The following is a 23,649-nucleotide window of genomic DNA, read 5'->3' on the forward strand; positions in this document are numbered from 1 at the left end:
GGGCGTCCTGCGTTGTGAAACCGAGGCTGGGGCAGAGAGCTAAACAAGCCTTCCTGCCAGGGTGTTGGCTGCCTGAACGAAATGTAAATGTGCACAACGGGTCAATCTGCAATTGTAAAGGGAGCTTGGGAGGCCGGTATTGGCTTAGACTGATGGAATCACTTGAAGCTTCCTGATGACACAGATGTATTCCTGTGGCAGTATTGTAAGGGAGCTACAAGAAGAGCTGCGATAGGTGTGCTTTTAAAAGACATTTATTCTTAAGGATGTGTACAACATGTGGCCTGGATAGGACTAAAATCTATATTTTGGAAGCACTTTTTTATCTCAAACCTTTTTGTGCATTTTTCAGCAGCCTCTTATACTGTGTGTAATGCAAGTTTAAAATAATGAATTAAATATTCACAGTGCTTTCTTTCACGGACTGGGACCTCGTAGCACTAAACATACAGGTTACAATTCTCCACTGCACCAACCAGGATTCAATTCTGGGACTCTCTGGGGCTCTCTGGTGCTGTGCATTAACAAACAGAGGTTTCATAATGTACCATAGTGCCTATCCCACTGATTAACATAGCTTGCATTTCATTTTCATCTAGTCTGTGTTATTTTGAATGAAATTACCTGAAGGTGAAAGGCCTAAAAGTTACAGAATATTTTGCTTTTTTAGCCACGTTTTTTTACCACACCCCCACGTTCACGCATCCCGCCCCCATTGTACGCAGCATCACAGTTCCCATACTTTTTTAATGCAGTTTTATCACGGATTTCAAGTACCCTGCACATTGCACATGCCTTTCCGATTGCCCGTAAAGCCCCCCTCATAATTTAAGTGACAGGACAGTGTGAGTATCAAAAAAATCTAAAGCTCACGGTCTTACTGAGCAAGCTACACCCCAGTTGTAGTGGTCTTGTAATTGTGCTCGTTTGGCATGCATATACACGTCATGTAAAGAATGTATTTTACGTCATGTAAAGAATGTATTTCTTTAATTGTGAGGAGCCTTCTGCAGTCTGGGGTTCGATGGACTTTGTCAGTTGCTTGTCGGACTCCGCGCTGATGAGGCGCTCCTCCTGTGGTTGTAACCTATGAAATAAATGTACTCCTATTTCTACATTTGGTTCCTGGATTATTTAGACCTTCGGTCTTCAACATATTGGCGACGATCGGGATTTGTTTCAACCACCGACCCACGCAACAGATAGGAATTTATCTCTGTTTAACTTGTGGAAGTTCCTGTGGATGCGATGTGCAACGCGTTTTTGAACAGCATCTAACTGTGCCTTCCTACTTTGAGTTTATGGTAAATGGAAAGTGTTTTCTCTGGGATTTCCACTCATTTGGTTGGATGTTTGGATTTCATCTGATCATTATCGGAGAGGAAGGGCGAATTTAAACTGTTCTACCTTGGATTATTGATTACAAGTGTTTCTGCTTAAAGTGGGATTTTTCGTGTCTTTTACGAAATGGGTGTTCGTGTTTCGGCTTATGCAAGTTGGCAAGATCTACTGTAATATTGTTGGGCTTCACAGCAGCCAGCACGCACCTGCATTTTGTAAGCAAGCATCCCCATCCTCATTCGGCTTCGGAACCTTCTTCACAGCATCGCTCGAAGCTCTCTCTGGAATTATTTCAGTGCGACGTCCCGAATTGTGGGAACGAGCTGACGTTTGACGCTGGCACGTCGACGGCCATTTTGGTAAATCTGTGAAGCGTTTGTGAAATTAAGGAACCTTTCCTGGGAATGCGCAGTGAATATCCTTAAACGCTGTCACGTTCTTCGAAAGTCGCTTAGTGAAACAGCGGAACACTTCCATCCCTAAAGGAACCTTTGGCCATTATCCGTCACCAAAACCTGAGGGGCCCCTTCCAGAAAAAACACCCTTTCCAAAAAGAAATAGTATTATCTGAATTAGGTGCCTCCAGGAACTTGTAATACATCCACTTAGAAAAGTAGTCTACTGCCAGGATAAGATATCTTTTTCCCTCTGGCAGAACATTATACAGACCTGAAAAGTTCAGACCTACTTTCTCCCACGTGCCTCAGGAAACTGAGTAGGCTGCAAAGGAGAATCATGCATTTGAATTGTTATGGGGCAGGAAGGGTGATTCTTCTTTATTACCTTCTTGGCTTTATAAAAAGAATCCTAATCTGAGTAAGGGTGGTCAGGAAGAACTAGATTTTGCAGTTAAACAGAAACAAGAAGTGATGAAGAGAAATTTTGATAGAGTCAAAAATGTGAAGGATGTACAAATTGATATTGGAGACTGGGTTATGATTAAAAAAAACCTTCAGAGTTTCTAAAGGAAATTCAATTTTTACAAGTCCTGTTCAGGTTCCTAAAGTTAGTAAAAATGCTGTGTTTGTGAGGGAGAAGGGCTGGTGGAATGTAAGACAGGTGGTAAAATTGTCCGAAGATCAAGCGGCTTTAATCTGTAAGAAGAGAAGTTTGTTGTCACAAGAAGGGTGTGATTGGATGCACTGGTTGCAGCAGGATGTTAAGTTTGATTCTTCTTCTTCGTCGTGCAGTGCTGAGAAGGTTCCCATTTCTTCTTGCAGTCGGAGTGGTCGTATCAGGAAAGTTCCCTCAAGATACAATGAATTTATTTCATATTGAGTTTTATTGATTTGTTTATTTATTAATTTTTCTTTTCTCTTTGTGTGTTTTTGCAAAGGGGGGACGGTAATGTAGTGGTCTTGTAATTGTGCTTGTTTGGCATGCATATACACGTCATGTAAAGAATGTATTTTACGTCATGTAAAGAATGTATTTCTTTAATTGTGAGGAGCCTTCTGCAGTCTGGGGTTCAATGGGCTTTGTCAGTTGCTTGTCGGACTCCGGGCTGATGAGGCGCTCCTCCTGTGGTTGCAACCTATGAAATAAATGTACTCTCATTTCTACATTTGGATCCTGGATTATTTAGACCTTTGGTCTTCTACACCAGTCAATCAGGGGAACATTCTAGAAGGCCTTTTGGTGGCGAGTGCTAGCAGGCCTGGACGAAGAGCATTGTTTTAATAGGTACTCTGGATGGCCACTTTAATCTGATTCTTAATTCCAAAATTTGTCTCCACCACATACCTGTTGTAGAATCCCTAATTTGGGCCATTAGCGGCTGGTACTTACTCATGGTCTTGGGTAGAAATCTGGAGAATAAACAGTGGAGGGATATTTCCCGCCAGTCATTACAGCAGGTCTCTTATGGCGGGAAAAGGCGGTTGTAAACATCTTTGGTAATTACTGGAATGTTATATTTATGGCCCCCTCCAGATGGCTGCTACAGCTCCTAGAACTTAGAGATGGTTATAATTGTGCTGAGAGGAAATGTTGGCCAATAACCAGATTACCGGCCATTTTTCCGCTCTGCACAGTTGAAACGGAAATACTAAGAGCCGAAACAGCTTGGGATTCCGGTAACAAAGCAGAGCTGGGCGCGCTGCCCTCAGAGGCTACTAGAGCGTCACAAAGGACGCAAGAAGCATTTGGTGCAGGCCACGTCACAGAAACTTTGCGCGTGTGCAAAATGTTTTGCTAATCCATTTTTAGGATACCAGCGCCAAGCTGGTCGCATTTAACCCCTCCCATGCTGGTGATGAACCCCAGCCGTCACGCCCCGCGGTGGGTGTGTGCTGATGACGGCTGGGGTTCGCCACGGCCCCGCCCTGTTCTTTTGTTTACCGCACAGCGGTAAAATCGCGGCCGCAGCGTAGGGGTTAAAGAGCACATTTATTTTGTCCATGTCTAATAATGCATACACCACACAATCAAAAGCAAATCGGTTCTCTGTTTTTTCTGTAGCAAAACAATCAGCATCTTCACAAGTAGCCAAAAATTCACGAGTTGTTCTATGCAGCCACGTGGCAGTGCCTTGCAACCTGCTCATGGGGTAAGTGTGACCATCATGTACTGATTTTGCATCCCTTGCTGTGGAGTAGAACCATCCAGGAGAATGTCTTGCTCTGAATCACACTTTTCCAATCGAGGAACCCTACCTTGGGATGCCGTGAGTTACTTCGGATTCCAGAACCATTGTTGTTCTCAAAGGTGAGAAGGCACCATTCTGACTTCCTTCACTGTTAGTGTACGATCATTTGATTCTGGAATCTTTGGTGTCAGGACACTATGTTCAGTTCAGGAACCTTCACTGTTAGTGTACGATCATCTTATTCTGGAATCTTTAGTGTTGAGAAACTAGAACAGTAAAGGTTCCGGAGCTGAACAGTGTAGAATCATCTGATTCTGGAATCTTTAGTGTTGGGTCACTACTTTCAGTTCCGGAACCTTCACTGTTAGTGTACGATCATCGGATTCTGGAATCTTTGGTGTCGGGACACTACGTTCAGGTCCGGAACCTTCACTGTTACTGCACAATCATCTGATTCTGGAATCTTTGGTGTTGGGACACTACGTTCAGTTCCGGAACCTTCACTGTTAGTGTACGATCATCTGATTCTGGAATCTTTGGTGTCGGGACACTACGTTCAGTTCCGGAAACTTCACTTTTCGTGTACGATCATCTGATTCTGGAATCTTTAGTGTTGGGTCACTACGTTCAGTTCCGGAACCTTCACTGTTAGTGTACGATCATCGGATTCTGGAATCTTTGGTGTCGGGACACTACTTTCGTGTCCGGAACCTTCACTGTTACTGCACAATCATCTGATTCTGGAATCTTTGGTGTCGGGACACTACGTTCAGTTCCGGAACCTTCACTGTTAGTGTACGATCATCTGATTCTGGAATCTTTGGTGTCGGGACACTACGTTCAGTTCCGGAAACTTCACTTTTCGTGTACGATCATCTGATTCTGGAATCTTTGGTGTCGGGACACTACGTTCAGGTCCGGAACCTTCAGTGTTAGTGTACGATCATCGGATTCTGGAATCTTTAGTGTCAGGACACTATATTCTGATTCTGGAGCATTTATTGTGTTCCTTTGGGAATACGTCACCCTGAATCCAGACCTTTCTCTACTAGGATTCAGGCTGTGGTGATACAAGATTCTCACTCTGGAAGCGTTATCTCTATGAAGACGCTCCTGAGCGCACACGCCTGTCACTCACAGCTCTGATCTCAGAACCTGTATTTTTGAGGTCACAGAAGCAGCAGAAATGGTCAAAGATCTATAGATGACTGGCTAGAACCTCCCCATACATAAATACTATACATGCCATGATGGGTGCAGGGGGGAGAAAAGCATTTTGAGAAGGAGTGAGCAATAAGAAGGAAAAGGGTGGAACCGGAGACTTGGGGCGCTCCGGGGTCTAACTTGCAGGTAGGCGGGGAGACTAGATGTGCCTGGTGATCGGTTGGTGGTGCTTGATATTGGCACCGACAAGTATGCGCATACTGCACCCACTATGACGCGTGTAATGCTTACATGCATGATGGGTCTCGCCCGTCAAACATACACTGATGGACAGTCCTGCTCCCGTGTACGATGTGTGAATACATATGTTCACCAGTTCTGGTTAGCACCACAATTCACGACTTGCACAATCCCCGTGAAATGCATACCTCGTACACCGAATGCAATGCTAATAATCTTACCTTCATGAAACTGATGCAATTACAAATGTATATAATCACAGAACAAGGGAACCCGGATAGTCAGAAGGGACCAAGGGTAGTAGTAAATTATTAGAGACAGCGGTCAGTTTCAAGAGAGATACATAAACATAACCACAAAACTTCAATCAGTATGTGGAGAAGTGTGGCTCACTGGTTAGAGGAGGCAGACCTGGAAGCAGAGGTCAGCCCGGGACCAGGGTTCAATTCCCGGCTCGGCGGGGTCTTGAGTCCTAAAATGTCCATGGACTCGACAATTCTCGCTCCGGTGCCTACTCGATTCACGGGTTCACACTCTGCGACTCTGGGCAATAGCTTGCTTAATCTCCACAACGGCCCCTCGTGGTGGGATGCCTGGCTTTCACCTTGTGGATACCCTGCCGGGGTTATCTCACAGGGGAATACCAGGACGGGTTCCCTAAGCAAGCGCTTAGATACCGGGTCGGTGATTTGCGCTATATACTACTATCCAAATGGAGGGTATTGAGATGTATTTAGCAAACAGAATAAAACATGGCAACAATACATTAACATAAAGTTAACTTTAGACCGAGCTGCTCGAAACGTACTACAATGGGTCCGTCTCTAGCATGTGGTGTGCCACCAACCACTATATTGTTGACATTGCTGTAATCTCTTGATTCCATACAGTCGCCTCAACTCTTGATTAATTCCTTCTCCCCTCCCCTTCCCTCCTCTCTCGCTTGACCTACCTTATCCAGGCAACTTCCCAGGCATTCTGATTCACTAATCCTGATGGTGACACCATAACGGTTGTTGGGGATTGAAATGTCGCCAACAACCACATCTTAACTCTAACCGTGATTTATGCGGAGTACAAGATGTTCTTTCGATTGTGAATTCTCATCTCACTTAAAGTCACTTTTAAGTTACATGCCTGAGGTAAGGAAATCTGTTGTTTTCCAGAAACCCCGTCACTTCCTGCTCACTTTATGTTAATGTATTGTTTCCATGTTTTATGTTTGCTAAATAAATCACAATGCCCTCCATTTGGATAGTAGTAGACCCAATCCTGATTAAAGTTTTGTGGTTATATTTATGTATCTCGCTTGAAAGGGACCGTTCTCTAATAATTTGCAATTACAAATGTAGCAAATCGTGGTGTAGGTGAGATTACATACCGTATTACTCTTACCACTATTAATCAGACCAGTATGACTAGAACTTTTTTGTTAAATGAACGTGTTATTTAATTACATTGTGCTTTTATGTGTTACTTATTGATATACAGATTGTGAGTGTTGTGAGTTAGGGTTTGCACGGCTGTTGTGCGAGTTACGCATGGTGAAACTAACCAGTATTTTCTAATTTCAGTTTTTTAAATGGATATCCATAACTGTACTTTAACGGGGTTTTTTAAATGAAGACCATAAATGCAATATGAACTTGTTTTTTCCGTAACGGTCTGTGGTGTTTTCAGCATAAACCACTTCCAGCAGTCAGGCACAGGGCCTGTGTCCATCTGTGGCCGGCCAACCACCACCCCTTACCAAAAGGACACACAGCAGGGGTTTGCTGCAGGACCGGACTTGTGGGTAACTGGTCATGTTAACTACTGATGCTACATTGTAAGGGGATCCTGCCTACCCCAGCAGGTGAGCAGGGAGCCCAGCTTCTAGGGAGGAGGGAAGGCGCAGAGAAGGATGGGTGGGCAGCAGGAGGCCATCTTTTCTTATAATTTGGGACAGGACTGTGAGGCCATGTTATTTATGGCTCCCCTGTGTAGTAGGGGCAGGTGATTCAGGGAGACATACATAACATAAAATTATAGATGGGTGAAAAGTGAATTGCGGGAACGCTTTTCACTGCGGAGATGAGTGACTCGTACGCAAACTGAGCTTCGCTCTCATTGGCTACTTGATGTAACTAAGAACCCCCAGCGAAACATATACCCTGTAATTCACCGTTATCAATCTATAATTCTGTATATGCAGGTGTAATATTACATGCTCAGGGGCGGCCTTAGGCATGTGCAAGCTGTGCACCTGCACAGGGCCACCAAACCCCAGGGGCCACCACACCAATATATATCCTTAATATAGGGGACGCTTATTTACCAAAACGGACGTACCTGGCTAGATTCACGAGGCACAGCAGTGCATCAGACCACAAGCCCAGCAGCGCATCAGACCTCCAGCCCTCTTCTCCAGCCCACTTCTCGCCGCACCCGCTTCGCGGGTGCCGCCTCGTCTGTGGGTGCTGGACGCTACACCAGCTGGGAGGAACAACATCGGAGCAAGGCGGAAAGGCGGTGAGGGGCGCGAGGCACCAGCGGGGCTGCGAGCGTGCGGGGACTTCATTTCCCAGAAGTCCCTGCAAGACCGACATATAGCTTCCGGTCCGCTCTCCCTGCTGGCCCGCCCCCCGCCCTTTACGCCCCCAACTTAACAACATCTTACTCCTGCAGCGCGGGACGCAGCCCGGGCGAAGACTGGGCAAAGACAGGGCCGTTTGAGGCCGTTCGAGGACGGCCCTGGCCCAGAACCCCAGCATTTTTTTCCTCTCCATCACACGCAAGGTAGGTTGACCAGTGATTCTCATCTTACATTTCAACATAGAGTGGCCAGCCACAGGATTCACTATCTACCTCCTGTGAGGCCCACTTCGCAGTACCTTGATTCACATCGTAGATGTCCACCATGCGTACCAGAACTAGAAGCAACACCAAAAAAGCTACGGCCGTGGCACAAGTGACCGGTCCCATAGATCACTTCATCTCCCGGGTCAATGAAACCATTGACAAGAGCATTATCCTGTTGGAAAAAAGAGTCTCCCTGGATCTCATGAATGCTAAACGCTCATCTCTGGGCTCCCTTGCAACTGCAAGCTCCCCTTCCCACCAGGCCGTTAATAATTGTTCTCTACCCTTACCCTTAACGGCTGTCCCCATGCTGACTGTCCCGAACGCAGTAGACTTATCCGTGACTCAATCAGACTCTGATCTGTCATATGTTGACCTTGAGGCTACCCCAGATTTAGAAGCATGCCAATCACCCGATAAGCCAGAGCAGAGTGCAGCTAGTCATCCCCTTATACCTGATATAGGAATGACTCTAGAACTGATAAAATCAGGGAGAGGCACCTCCACTTCCATCAAGGCTGCGCCCAAGACTAAGGAAAAACCCAAAGTAAAAGTCAGGAATCACAACTTGATCTCACCTACCCCCAACTCTGCGTCAGGCATACCCTGCTGGGTTGAAAACATGGTAATAGACCTTAAATCAGATCTCGAAGCCACAAAAGCGGCACAAATCAAACCTTTAATATCTAAGCTTGATAGACTCACGTCACTAATTAATTCAAAATGTGGTAACAAGATAAGCGGGAACGGGCCTTCACAATTGCACGGGGCAAAAGAAGTACTTCCCAAAAAAACACCCTGCACCAAGCATGCAACAGACACATCGATCAAGTCCAATACTCCACTAGCTAGTAAGGCACCAGCTATACAGCTTCTAACCCAAAAAGGGAGCAAATCAGATGCTTCCCCATCCATCCCTATTGCCGTAGGTTCTGCCTCAGCAACTCAAACAGCCCCGAAAACTTCTACAGGCCCAACCAAAACAGATAACCACCAAGTTAGGGGCACTAATGGGAACACTACCACCCCAGCAGTATCTTCTCCCTTAGATAAACCTCAAGAACTTAAGACAAAGCAGGCTCGTTCTAAAATAATCAATCTGCCTCCGGAAGCTTCCCCCTTCGTGGTCGTCTGAACGGCCGTACCGCCACTGAAGGAGGGTGTAAGAGAAACTTTCGCAGAGCTAAGGAATAAATGTGCTCAGTGGCTCCAACTGCATAAACCCTTACCTACTCATATCAGTGGTGAGATTTTTTCTGTACGTAGAGGAGACTGGGTGGGCAGGAACACGAAGACCATAGCGGGTGACGTTATTACCATCAAATTTAGGGAGATAGGGGCAGCAAATTATATCTGCAACACACCCAGCAGTGGACCTGCCACCCAAATAAACCCACTTCCCTTGTGTTATTTCCTACCCATACCTCCAAGACAAAACTTTCCCAGCTCTACCTTCCCAGCAAATAGAGGGTTTACACACCCCCCAGAATACACCACGTATCAGTGGCAGCAACCTCCACATACCCCACGATTCCCACAAATACCACAACATACAACTTTCCAGTGGCAACAACCCCCTCAACCTCCACAACCTTCATACCACTTTTCCCAACAGTGGCAGCAACCTCCTCAACCCACACAACATATCATTCACCAGTGGCAGCAACCGTGTCAAGGACGGCCCCCCCCTTTCAACCCACTAGGTCCTAACCACCGAGGCAGAGAAAGGGATGAATGGAGAGGACAAGAACAGTGGAGAAATTACAGTGATCCCCCACGTTGGGATGGTTGGAATGGTCTTCTCTTAACAAATAAGTATAGTGCCCTAGAGTGTGTCGACTGACCACCACAGCCAGAAGAACAGTCTCTAAATAGTACTGACTCACTGGTATCTCTGGACTCTCCTCTAACCCCTGTAGACCCAGAGATTCCTAGTGAACTACAAATAGTTAAAACCCTTAATAACAATCCAACAACTTTAAGCCTGATCTCCTGGAATGTTGCAGGGCTAAGGACAAAGGTGGAGGATGGGACATTTATGCACCATGTGCACGGACATCAAGTAATCTGCTTACAGGAGACGTGGTCACAACTAGAACAGCATTTACAGGGGTATAAGACATACTTCTCCCCTGCGTCGTTGGGACAGAAGGGTAGACCAAAGGGAGGACTAAACATCTATGTAGCCAACACCATTCAAAACATCAAAATAAATATCATTGAACTGGACCCTAACTTCCAATTCCTTGGTCTCTCCTTACCGAAAAAAGAGTTCGTAGTCATTATCAACTTCTATAATAACCTTGACGAACCAGAGTTTCAGAGAGTCCTGGCTCACCTCCACAAAAAACTAACTACCCTTAGACAGAAACAAGGAGCAAGAGGTGCGGTATCTATAATATGGGTAGGCGATTTTAACCTACACACATGTACCCAACCAAAGCAAAAATGTCCTGGTATGGTGACAGAGGAAGGTCTTTCTCTTATCCACTTCTCACACAACAACATGGGCAGATTAATGAACGATCTCCTATCAGACATGGACCTCCAAGTAGCAAATACCTTGGATTATGGAACCAACTCACTAGCACCGACCTATATAGGAAGAGGTTCAGTACTCCGGTTGACTTCATAATAATATCAGCAACTCTACAACCTAGAGTAAAAAACTTTGAAGTCACACCGAATTCCCAAAGCGACCACGCTATATTAAAAATGGAAGTGATAACAAACCACCAACAGACTCCTCCTATGATAATAGCTAGCGCACTGACCCAGGAAAACATAAGCATGGATAAACTAAATGGGTATTCAATAAAGTGGGGGAAGATAAACCCAGAGGAACTCACTAAAGATCTGATAAAGTCAGTGTACCCCCAAATTAAGAACTGCCTGGATATGTCGACAGAAGATGAGGAACTTCTTAACAACTTTGCCCAAATTATGGACAAAATAAAGGTTTTACTCACAGCAAAACACAAAGCTGGACCACCCCGATTAAAAGGTTGGTTTAATCAAGAGTGTACCCAGGCCCATACAAAACTTAAAATAGCTCTAAACAAAGACGAAAGGGATCCTCACATTATATCCATCCTAAGAAGGGAATATCACAAAATCAGAAAAAAGAGAAAAGAGGAACTTAAGCAAGCCCTTTGGAATGAACTCCATATCAGTGCACAGGATAAAAACACCCAAGCCTTCTGGAGAATAATAAGAACTCCTTTTCTGGTTGATGACACACTCCCAAAAATTGAAGTCGCAATAGATGCAGCAGAATGGGTATCTCACTTCACTAAAATCTTTCAAAAATCATCCTCCGATCAAGAAACAGAAGAGGAAAAAGAAATACCTCCAATACACCCTATTGATATAAACTTTGAAATCTCTGAGATCCTTCTGGCACTGAATTCAACCAAAAACGGAAAAGCTCCAGGCCCAGACGGAGTCCCGGGTGACTTTTTTAAATATAAAATAGATCTTTGGGCCCCGATCATTACAAGGGTGTGCACCGCAATGGCAAAGAAAGGAATCCTGGAGTCATGGACAAGGTCCATTATGGTACCGATATTCAAGAAAGGTAACCGCCAGGACCCTGCCTGCTACCGCCCAATTTCTTTGCTGGATTCACTGGGGAAGATGGCAGGCAGAGTGATCCTGGAACGACTTCAGGATTGGGTGGAGGAGAGAGGTATACTATCTGACCTACAATTTGGTTTCAGAGAGGGACTAGGAACCGTGGAACAAGCCCTAAACCTCTCGGTTATTTTTGGAAAATATGTGCAAGCCAAAAAAGAAAAACTTTACATGATTTACATGGACTTGTCCGCGGCTTTTGACTGTCTCTCTCATACTAAACTATGGTCCCTTTTAGCCCAAATGGGGGTAGATCCGCCACTCCTGAACTTTTTAAGGGAATTGTATTCCAATCCTTCTGCAAGAGTTCGATATGGCACAAAGGGAGAACTGACAGCGTCATTTAGAGTGGAGCGTGGGGTCAGACAAGGATGTGTCCTGGCGCCTTTCCTTTTCTCCCTCTATACTAACAACCTGGAGGTAAAGCTTCTGAAGGGCGCCCGGGATCTCCCGCAGGCTAAACATCGCCCGATCCCCGCTCTGCTCTACGCGGACGACGCTGTCCTCCTGGCACGAACTCCTTGCGAACTCCAAAAGACCCTCAACAGATACTCTCAATTTATGAGAACCCTAGATCTTCACATAAATGTGAAAAAGACTTTCGTGATGACGGCCGGGGTCGGGAGAAAACATCAAAAAACCATTACCCTTAACACCCAAAAAATAGACTCCACAACTGAATATTGCTACCTAGGAGTCACAATAGACAACAAACTCTCCTGGAAAAAGGCAGTGGAAGCCAGGAAACACTGCTTTAAAAGAGCATTAGCAGCATTGGTGACGTTTACACAAAAACTGGGAAAACGTCCGCCCATGGAACTGTTGACAATATACAAGGCCAAATGCCAATCGACAGCTCTATATGGAGCAGGCTTATGGGGTCATACGGACGTCACTTCCCTGCAAGTAGCAGAAAACAACTTTTTTAGATTTCTCCTGTCAGCCCCAAAGCGATCTTCGATTTATGCCTGCCACACAGAATTGGGCGTCCCACATATAGAAGATCTTGCAAAAATACAACCGCTACTCCTATGGCGCCGCATTTGGGCTTCAGAAAAAAATGAACTCACAAAGACGATACTGGCAGATGCAATGTCCTTGGACCATGCTTTAAAAATTAAATGGCTAGCCTATATCAGGAACTTCTTCATTGACCTCGGAGTAGAGCAATATTACTCAAATCCTGAAAAAATTGGAGAACTTACAAAGAACAATTTAAAAACATTAGCCTTGGGACACTTGGAAAATCTAAGATTACAATCTGAAGTAGGGAAACAGTCCGTTCAACACGCAATAACGGTCCAATCCACCTTTTCAATTCAGCCCTACTTAACTCTCAACATTGGTACTTTTGATCGCTACCTTCTGATAAGATTCAGACTAAATATATTTCACAAGCTGGTAGCTTTTCCAACCCCAAACGTCTGGGATCCAAATCCACCTTTATGTCCTTGTGACGAAAAATCAATACAAACCACCCTCCACACCGTCTTGTTCTGTAAATTTTATCAGGAACATCGTAAAGTTTGGCTACTGACTCTCCTAAAATCTTGGGGTCTTAGACAATGTCGATCAGCCATGTTGAGCCTGCAGCTTTTGGACACTGAAGCCACCTGCTACCATGTTCTTAACTTCTTGAAGTGTATATACAGACACAGAAAAAATCTTTACACTAACTGTATTGAACAAAATAATTGATTTTTTTTAGATATGTAACTTCCATGTTATTTGTAACTACTGTGCACTGCAGATTTTATTATGTACCGCTTTTATGGATTTCTAATTTCTGAAATTCCGAATAAAGTTTATTATTATCCTTAATATAATAATCCTCTGAGGATGGATACATATTTGCGTGGCGGCCTCCTGCTCTTTTCCAATTCCAAACACCCTGACCCCCCCCCCCCTTCACTGGCCTCCCGCTCCGCCCCGCCGGGACCCCTCTTCGGGGGGGCCCCTACCGACGCTCCCTGCCCAGGGCCTCCATGAGCTTATTATTATGCTGTAACCGCTGCAGCCACAGACTCGCATAAACCTAGCGCCCATCACTAATGTCAATTGTTTTATCAACAATTCATTCACGGAAGGCAAACAAAACCTGAATATTCTAACACGAAACAGAGCCCATTGTTAGCTGTACCTTGAAGACGATCACTTGTTCGGTTTAACTACCCAAAAGAAAGCAAAATAAAAAACACTAATAATGGGTCCTGGGCTGCAATCTCTGGCTCTGGTGATATTTACAAACTGCTCGACCTTTGACCTTGTGGTTTATGATGTCACCATCAGCCCAGGGTGGCAATAGTGGACAAGATCACATGGTTGCCCTGTATCTGGTCTCTCCCATTGGCCGGCTTCCTTAAGGAGAGACCTTGCATGCAGGTGTCAAAGGTCAACGTCTCCTCCACCCCCTGCGGCGATTGTGCTCGAAGCTTCAAACGGGACCGATTCGTGACTTCCTCCGATTTTGCAACGTTGCCTTCACCCCTGCCCTCCCGCCCCCTGGCAAACCTGTTAATTACCCTTTACGCATACAAATCTCACCCCCTGGCCAACCAAGCGCCTCTTTGTGCTCAGTAATTCATCGCCCCAGCCCCCTCCTTGGAACTCGCCCCCTCCCTGCGCAGGCACATTTACATGGTTATTGTCTGTGGAGCTCGCGCCCATGAATGACCCTCCCCTCCCCCGTCACTTGAAGGAAAAGTCTCCCTCAGCCTTGAGGGGTCTCCAGGGTCGGTTCACCATCCCCTGGTGTAGACCTGCATCCGAAATCACATCCGAGTACACAACGAAAGTGAGTTGAAACACCGATAACACTGGGCATTGTTGTAGCTCCCACCGCCCTCTTGGCGCTAAAATAATGCGCGTCATTCGCGTCCGCTGGTGTGCTCCTTTGCAGTGATCTCAGAAGGATGAACGCCGAGTTCGGTTCTGAGGGAGTCGAACCCACAGCACCTCTGAAACAGGCGCTTTAACCCACCGAGCTATCTCCAAGCTCCACGGGTTCCCAGTATGGTCCCCGTGAGACCATGGGACCTAGGGCTGCAGGCCACGACTTCGAGGCGCGTTCCCCTGTATGAAACCGACCCGCTGCTTTGAGAGGCGGATAACGAATGTGGTCTACTGTGTTCAGCTGCCTCGGTCCCGTCATTGCCTTTGGTTCACACAGCGTCCGATCGCTTTTTCACTTTGTGCAATCACCATGGGCGCCTGCACTTGTACATGTGATCTAGATTGAGGCATGGTGTCTGGAACGCGTACGTTTGTTCACCTTTGTTACCGTGTCATAGGACTGGTTAGTTAACAGACTGCTGGTTCAATACGTCTGTCCGTGTTCAGCACTAGGTCATTCTAGCGCTTCGATGACGGTTGTAAACAGCGCCACGGCGCTTCGCATGGCGGCGAACACCACCGAGAGAGGGGGCGTTTAACACCGTATGCGGGGGCCCTGCACACCTCAAGGACAGACAGAGGCAGTGTGCAGGCCCTGCACGGATCCATGACAGGCAGAGGCAGTGTGCTGGCCCTGCACGGATCCGGGACACGCCGAGGCAGTGTGCTGGCCCTGCACGGATCCATGGCAGGCAGAGGCAGTGTGCAGGCCCTGCACGGATCCAGGACGGGCAGAGGCAGTGTGCTGGCCCTGCACGGATCCGGGACAGGCAGTGTGCAGGCCCTGCACGGATCCGGGACAGGCCGAGGCAGTGTGCTGGCCCTGCACGGATCCGGGACAGGCCGAGGCAGTGTGCTGGCCCTGCACGGATCCGGGACAGGCCGAGGCAGTGTGCGGGCCCTGCACGGATCCAGGACAGGCAGAGGCAGTGTGCGGGCCCTGCACGGACCCGGGACAGGCAGAGGCAGTGTGCGGGCCCTGCACGGATCCATGACAGGCAGAGGCAGTGTGCTGGCCCTGCACGGACCCGGGACAGCACGGACCCGGGACAGCACGGACCCGGGACAGGCAGAGGCAGTGTGCAGGCCCTGCACGGACCCGGGACAGGCAGAGGCAGTGTGCTGGCCCTGCACGGACCCGGGACAGGCAGAGGCAGTGTGCTGGCCCTGCACGGATCCATGACAAGCAGAGGCAGTGTGCAGGCCCTGCACGGATCCAGGACGGGCAGAGGCAGTGTGCTGGCCCTGCACAGATCCAGGACAGGCAGTGTGCAGGCCCTGCACGGATCCGGGACAGGCCGAGGCAGTGTGCTGGCCCTGCACGGATCCGGGACAGGCTGAGGCAGTGTGCAGGCCCTGCACGGATCCGGGACAGGCCGAGGCAGTGTGTAGGCCCTGCACGGATCCGGGACAGGCCGAGGCAGTGTGCAGGCCCTGCACGGATCCGGGACAGGCCGAGGCAGTGTGCAGGCCCTGCACGGACCCGGGACAGCACGGACCCGGGACAGGCAGAGGCAGTGTGCAGGCCCTGCACGGACCCGGGACAGGCAGAGGCAGTGTGCTGGCCCTGCACGGACCCGGGACAGGCCGAGGCAGTGTGCAGGCCCTGCACGGATCCATGACAGGCCGAGGCAGTGTGCAGGCCCTGCACGGACCCGGGACAGGCAGAGGCAGTGTGCTGGCCCTGCACGGACCCGGGACAGGCAGAGGCAGTGTGCAGGCCCTGCACGGACCCGGGACAGGCAGAGGCAGTGTGCAGGCCCTGAGGCAGTGTGCAGGCCCTGCACGGACCCGGGACATAATTACACAACAATATTGGTGGTAGTGTTTCTCAGTGCCCAGCAGTGGAGATCCGGCCCCCGTCCATACGACTAGAAGACTTATCAAGGTCTTTTGGACTCTAGACTGTATGAATAAAAGACTTATCTTCATGCAGTGACTCGCGCTATCCCATTGAGACATATTTCCTTGACTTTCCGGAATAGTACCATACTCAACGTGGGGCTTAACACCTTGAAACTATATAGGTGGAACTCACAGCTTGAACAGCTCGCCGTGATAACCATTATTAATAGGATTCCCAATACTGACACATCATATATCCTTTGACTTATAAGAACTTCCCGACCGCCAGACCTGTCAATACTGACCAAGATTGCCTTGAAAAAGCCCGAGTGGGCGAAACACGTGTCGGCAGTGCAAAGCTGGAAAACTTTTAATGTGTCTAAAATAAAGATTCTGGAACATAACAACTGTTTTGGATCCTTACTTTGAAGCTCCTTAATTCCAAATGAACTCATGGTTGATATAGGTGCAAAAACCTTGAAAAAAAACTAATGCTCTACGGAAATGTACCTGTTATTTAACTCTTTAGAGGGTGCTTGTGTAACTTGGTTTCCTCTGGATTACGGACCCGGGACTACACGGACCCGGGACAGGCAGAGGCAGTGTGCAGGCCCTGAGGCAGTGTGCAGGCCCTGCACAGATGCATGACAGGCAGAGGCCATCTTCTTCTGCCCCCACCCGTCGACGGAGGCAGCCATGCCCTGCCTTTTCTCGTCGGGACGAACGCCAGGCGTCGCACGAGCCCCTTCAACGCCTGGAGACAGTTTTGTTTTGAATGTGTCATTATTTTCAGCCATGAATGCGACTGTCAAAATTCAATAAAATCCTACTGAACTAAAAAGTGACCGCTGGGGGGCGGCACCGGCACTTACAATGAAGGTTTGATTTTTTTACGAATTTCATTCTGGGATTTTGTGTTTATTAACGATTTGAGCGAATGTAGTTTGCGGTATGGCTGAATATGTTTGCTTTTCTCGCAGTGTGTAGTATTTTTGGGAAAAACCACTTTAACAAACGAACACCTTTGTTTTTTTTTTTTACTCCGCACGTTCCCCCTTCCTCCTTAACAATCAACACGATAGAAGGATTTACGTGGTTAATTGGGTTCAAAGTGGGAGATTTGCATTTCAAAAGAAAGTCGAGGCTTGTGTGAAACCAAACAATAATGTGATGGACCTCATAGAATACAAAGCGAGGCAGGATAGCCCATGGGGTCAACGCGCCTGTTGCTGCTGTGTGCAGCGTTCAGCTCCTTAGACGGACATCCTTACTGGGCCGGCTTTGTCCTTCATCCTTCCAAGTTTGAAATGGGCACTGAATTCCACAGATGCCCTAGTGCTGTATGGCCGTCCCCTGAGAAGGAGTTAAAATGCCGTGACGCTCGCCTTAATCCATCTAGACTGCACTCAAGCCAACATCCATCAAAAGGGGCATTTTAATTTAAAAATAAACGCAAGGTTTACTGCACCATTACCCCTAAAGGGTACAATGAAACATACACAAAATATACATAAAACCAATAACTTTTTACCTTTTACAAAGCCATGCAATTGAGAACTCATTAAAAACAGCGTTTGGTGTTTTTTACTCCGGTACTTTCAGTCCAGGAGTCCGCCTACCCGCTGCTTTTCGGTGGCATGTCACTTTACACACTGCACAACCAATGGCAGGTCGGCACGCTGCTGTGGAAACGTGGGGAAAGCAGGCGTTAGGGTCGGGAAGGCATTGTTCATTCATTGCTTGGCCTCTGTGCTGGAAGCCTGCAGTGCTCGCTGGGAACAGGTGGAGGACGGAGTCTGTCTCAGGAACGGCCAGAGGGTTCACGCTGCAGAAATGTTTATTTTCTTTTATATGGTGCGCGTGTTGTCCGAGCTGACGTCAGAGCGCTTTGATAAAAAGGCACAGTAGACGCTATAAACTAGGTGCATTTAGATTCGAAACAATCGAATCAGGACGCTCAGGGGTAATAAGCGCTATATAAATAAATAGCCTTGCACTTCTGTGTTCGTCACAGAAGCGCTCTCTGGATGAAGGAAGGTTGTTGCGAGTTAAGTTTTTGGTGACCCGCGGGCGGCACGGCCGGGAGAGGCGCGAGATTTAAAAACAAAAAAAAAACAGGATATGCGAGACCCCCTTACCTTGGCCGTGAGTCCGGAGGGCGGGTGGTCTTGGAGGGTGGCAGGCACACACTGGGCCTTATCTGAACACACCGGCCCTGTTCCTCTGTAGAGGCCCGCCCCCTTGCACCAGCACCAGGGAATTCTGGGCAGGCCCGTGCCCGCGGGGGTGCTGTGAACCGCTGATAGGAGTTCTCTACCCCCTCCACACCCCACCTCTCCACCCCCCTTTGAGAGGAGTATGCAGAAGCCCAGGAGGTGTTTGTGCCCTGAGGCAGGGGAGGGCAGGAGGATTTCAAAACCGGCCCTACTTGTTCAGGATGGCCTCGCCAGACCCCCCCCCCCTCCCCCGCCACCACACAGAAGCACCTAGTGACCTCCTACCCCCACCTCCATCTTTATGGATTTAGGCGATTTTAAATAGTGTGCATATCGCCCATGGGCGTCAAAGCGCTTTACAATATAAAGCGTTGCATCACGGTAAAGATGTGCACGAGATTTCACAAGAGTTACTTAAGCGGCAGGTTGATAACAAGAACAACATTACACAATGTTGCACACGTTTGATACACGTACAGAGAGTTACACAAACTGTACAAACTATAGAACGCAGAATTATATATATATATATATATATATATATATATATATATATATATATATATATATATATATATATATATATACACACATATATACCCCAGGCTCCTCTTGCCGACAAAAAAATGAATTCCGCTTCCAAGCGCTAAAATTATATAAGTAAAAAAAAAGCGTACTATAGGTGGTCAGCAGGCTGAGCACATTATTCTACATGTGACGTCAATACTTTAATGCCGCACGCCAGATGTGACTCAGAGGACTGGACACTGTACTCCAGAGGAGGGACACACCACGCACAACAAAATCGTGGGTACCATGATTCACGGGTAAGTGTTCCGGGAGGCCTTTCATAGTACTGGTGTCATCACCATCACTGCACATCACAATACATTCACCACAATGACACCACAGCGCCCCCTCCCGGCTGCCACTTTAGGGGAAAATGCGTGACCTATTGCACACTAAAGAGAAGTCGGTGTGGACTGGGGGTGGTGGGTGCACAATTACACCCTCCACAACCGGGCTCAGCACTCCAGATGCCAGAACCCGGCTCAGCACTCCAGACGTGGACTCCAGAACCAGGTCCAGCACTACAGATGTGGACTCCAGAACCAGGTCCAGCACTACAGATATGTACGCCAGAACCAGGCTCAGCGCTCCAGATGCAGAACCGGGCACAGCGCTCCAGACCTCCAGAACCGGGCACAGCGCTCCAGACCTCCAGAACCGGGCTCAGCGCTCTAGACCTCCAGAACCGGGCTCAGCGCTCCAGCGCTCCAGACCTCCAGAACCGGGCTCAGCGCTCCAGACCTCCAGAACCGGGCTCAGCGTTCCGGATGCAGAACCGGGCTCAGCGCTCCAGACCTCCAGAACCGGTCACAGCGCTCCAGACCTCCAGAACCGGGCTCAGCGCTCCAGGTGCCAGAACCGGGCTCAGCGCTCCAGGTGCCAGAACCGGGCTCAGCGCTCCAGGTGCCAGACCTCTAGAACCAGGCTCAGCACTCCAGATGTGAGGGGAAAAGTCTGAATGCCACTCTAGATTTGTTTCTGGAACTGGGCCAGGCATTGTAGATCTGACCTCTGGATCTGGACAAAGCATTCCAGATGTGTACTCCAGAACTGGGGCTCACTGAGTTGGAGCCAGGACAGGACACCCAAGGTTAGACAAAACCTCCAGAGCAGTGTGTGTGTGTGGGTGTGTGAGAGAGTGTGGAGACGGTTCTGAATGCTGTCCTTCAGATGTGACCCCAAGAACTGGGCACAGCACCACAGACGCGGACTCCAGAACTGGGCACAGCACCACAGACATGGACTCCAGAACTGGGCACAGCACCACAGACGTGGACTCCAGAACTGGGCAAAGCACCACAGACGTGGACTCCAGAACTGGGCAAAGCACCACAGACGTGGACTCCAGAACTGGGCACAGCACCACAGACGCGGGCTCCAGAACTGGGCACAGCACCACAGACGCGGGCTCCAGAACTGGGCACAGCACCACAGACGCGGGCTCCAGAACTGGGCACAGCACCACAGACGCGGACTCCAGAACTGGGCAAAGCACCACAGACGTGGACTCCAGAACTGGGCAAAGCACCACAGACGTGGACTCCAGAACTGGGCACAGCACCACAGACGCGGGCTCCAGAACTGGGCACAGCACCACAGACGCGGACTCCAGAACTGGGCAAAGCACCACAGACGTGGACTCCAGAACTGGGCACAGCACCACAGACGCAGACTCCAGAACTGGGCACAGCACCACAGACGCGGGCTCCAGAACTGGGCACAGCACCACAGACGCGGGCTCCAGAACTGGGCACAGCACCACAGACGTGGACTCCAGAACTGGGCAAAGCACCACAGACGTGGACTCCAGAACTGGGCAAAGCACCACAGACGTGGACTCCAGAACTGGGCAAAGCACCACAGACGTGGACTCCAGAACTGGGCACAATACTTAAGTGTAACATCCAGAACTGAGCTCAACATTACAAACACAACACCACAGAGTGGCCAGGTGACTGCTAATGTGACCTCCAGGACTGCGCAGAACACTCAAAAAGTGGCCACTGCCCTCGAGTCGTTGCTTCATGAAGTGGGTAGAAAACTCTAGAACAGTGCACAGCACTCGATACGTGGCATCCGGATGATGCACAGCACTCTAGATGTGTAAGGAGCTGTAGAACTCGACGTAAAGCCTCATCCAGGCACAATACTTTGCATAAGGGTCCAGAAATGGGCACAGTACTCTAGAACCACACAAAAGGATGCCGCGTTGTCAATCGCTGTGCCATTTCTGTTTCACTGAAATCCTATAAATGGACTGAGAATCCTTTCAGAGTTTCTGTTATAATCTAAAGATTTAGCATAATATCCTACATTTCTCAATAATAAACTAAATTCATCAACTGCTCAGATTCACGCAGTTTCGTTTTCTAAAACACTTTAGAATGGCGTCTCAAGGTCTGGCTGCAACACCTGGTGGGAGCTTCCAGAAGTGGACACAATAAACCAAGTGTGGACTTCAGGGTGGAACAGAATGGTCTAGAGGTGGTCTCTAGAACGGGGCGCAGCACTCTAGATGCAACATCAACAGCGTATCACCCATTCCAGATGTGATCCAGAGAACAGGGCCCAGCACTGTAGATGCATCATCAACAGCGTATCACCCCATTCCAGCTGTGACTCAGAGAACTGGCCACAGCACTTAAGGTTTGGCTTTAAGATCTGGGTACACTTCTCTGGATAGGGCCTCTAGAACGTCTACATGTCGCCTCTAAAACTGGACACAATATTATAGATGGGGCCTGTGACAAACAGAAGAGCGCACAATACTTCAGCTTCGACCCACAGAACCTGTCAACACCCCAGATTCAAACACCAGACCCAGATACAATATACCGGGGGCGCCCACCCCCTGCAACTGGGCAGAGCATTCCAGACATGGCAGCCAGAACATGGCAAAATAAACTGAAGAATGGTTCCTGAAGTGGGTACAATACTCCAGTTGTGCGACCAATCTAGGCTCAACATTTCAAATATTGTAATTGAATTTTTATAGCGCTTAATACCCCAGAGGAGGCGTCGAACACCTTTTCCATGCAGAACTGAATACAATGTGCTAAAGGGAGGTGACCCACAGTTATCCACAAGGACTCCATAATTGGGCACAGCAGGGCAGGTTTGGCCTCCAGAACTGGGAAGAATATTTCAGATGTGGTTTCCAGAACCAGACAAACACTAAGGGGTCGATTAGGATCGCGGACGGACTTGCGTCCGTCCGCGACCCCAGAGCAGGAGGGAACCTCCGCATGGCATGCAGAGTTCCCTCCTGTGCAATTAGGATGTGACCGCCACCCTGGCGGTCACATCCTCTATTTTTAACATTGCCGCGGGTGCAGCTTCAAGCTGCACCCGCGGCAATGTTAAAAATGCACGCATTGCATTTGCATGCAGAAAGAGGCAGGCACCGCGCGGTGCCTGCCGCTTTCTGCATGCAAATGCAGGGGGATACCATAGGTACCCCCCATGTGCACCCCCCACACCCCCTTCACCTAGGGGGCCCGCAACGGGCCCCCGCAGTGAAGTTCCGTATGCTTTTCCACGGCGGAAAACCCGCCGCGGAAAAGCATAACTCACTGGCCATCCTAATATGGTGGACGGTGTCTGGAAGACACCGTCACCATATTAGAGCTTTTCCGCCGCGGTTGTAATCCGACCGCGGCGGAAAAGCTGCGGACGGAAACCAGGACCCACCAGCCATCCTAATGTGGCGGTGGGTCTTTGGTCAGTCCGCTGCGGTTTTTCCGCATCCACGGGGCCGGCGGTGGCTTCCGCCGGCCCCGAGGATGCGGAAAAACCGCAATCGTAATGACCCCCTAGATGTGGACTCCAGGCCTGTACAAGGTACACCACATTTCACGCCATCCTAAACAAAGTCGATAGCCTTCCACTAAGGCTGGGTAGCTTTACAATTATCACTTCACTTACGCCAACAATTTGGAATTGTTAAACTCAACTCCTAGTGGTCTAGAGAGACTTTAATAAAATGCTAATTTAGAAATCAGGGGTTCTTAAGCTGTGTCAGAAACACCGTTTTAAGTCCAGCCCAGAAAAAAACTTCAGTTGTTGTGCCTCCCTTACGCAACGAAAAGAATACCATAAAGAGAACATGCATACATATATACATCCAGAAAAGGGCTTCGGGTCAGCTCTCTTCATCCATTGGTCTGTTAAAGTGTCATTTGCATTTTGCTTCCACCCAGTCAGTGCATAGCATGGAACAATGGGTCAGCCCACTTCAACCATTCTCTTGCGATGGGAGTGATGGCAAAAATGAACACATATGCTCATCCTAAAAGGAAGTGCAATGCAGCGCCAAGAACG

General features: G+C 48.5%; 1 protein-coding gene across 4 annotated transcripts in view; it reads right to left on the bottom strand.

Moving 5' to 3' along the window:
* LOC147678599 (low density lipoprotein receptor adapter protein 1-B-like) overlaps nucleotides 1-23,649 on the bottom strand; it is a 73,938-nt gene that overhangs the window by 15,590 nt on the left and 34,699 nt on the right. Inside the window, exon 1 of one of the 4 annotated variants that reach the window (XM_086946053.1) lies at nucleotides 18,682-18,809. The exons of 2 other annotated variants lie outside the window; for them this stretch is intronic. The gene's annotated coding sequence lies outside the window, so the exon portion shown is untranslated. Of the gene's footprint in view, nucleotides 1-18,074; nucleotides 18,159-18,681; nucleotides 18,810-23,649 lie in introns of those variants that run through there. One more of the 4 variants, XM_086946055.1, reaches the window with a different exon arrangement.

The sequence above is a fragment of the Lissotriton vulgaris genome, chromosome 12 (genome assembly GCF_964263255.1).
Source record: "Lissotriton vulgaris chromosome 12, aLisVul1.2, whole genome shotgun sequence".
Classification (NCBI taxonomy): Eukaryota; Metazoa; Chordata; class Amphibia; order Caudata; family Salamandridae; genus Lissotriton; species Lissotriton vulgaris.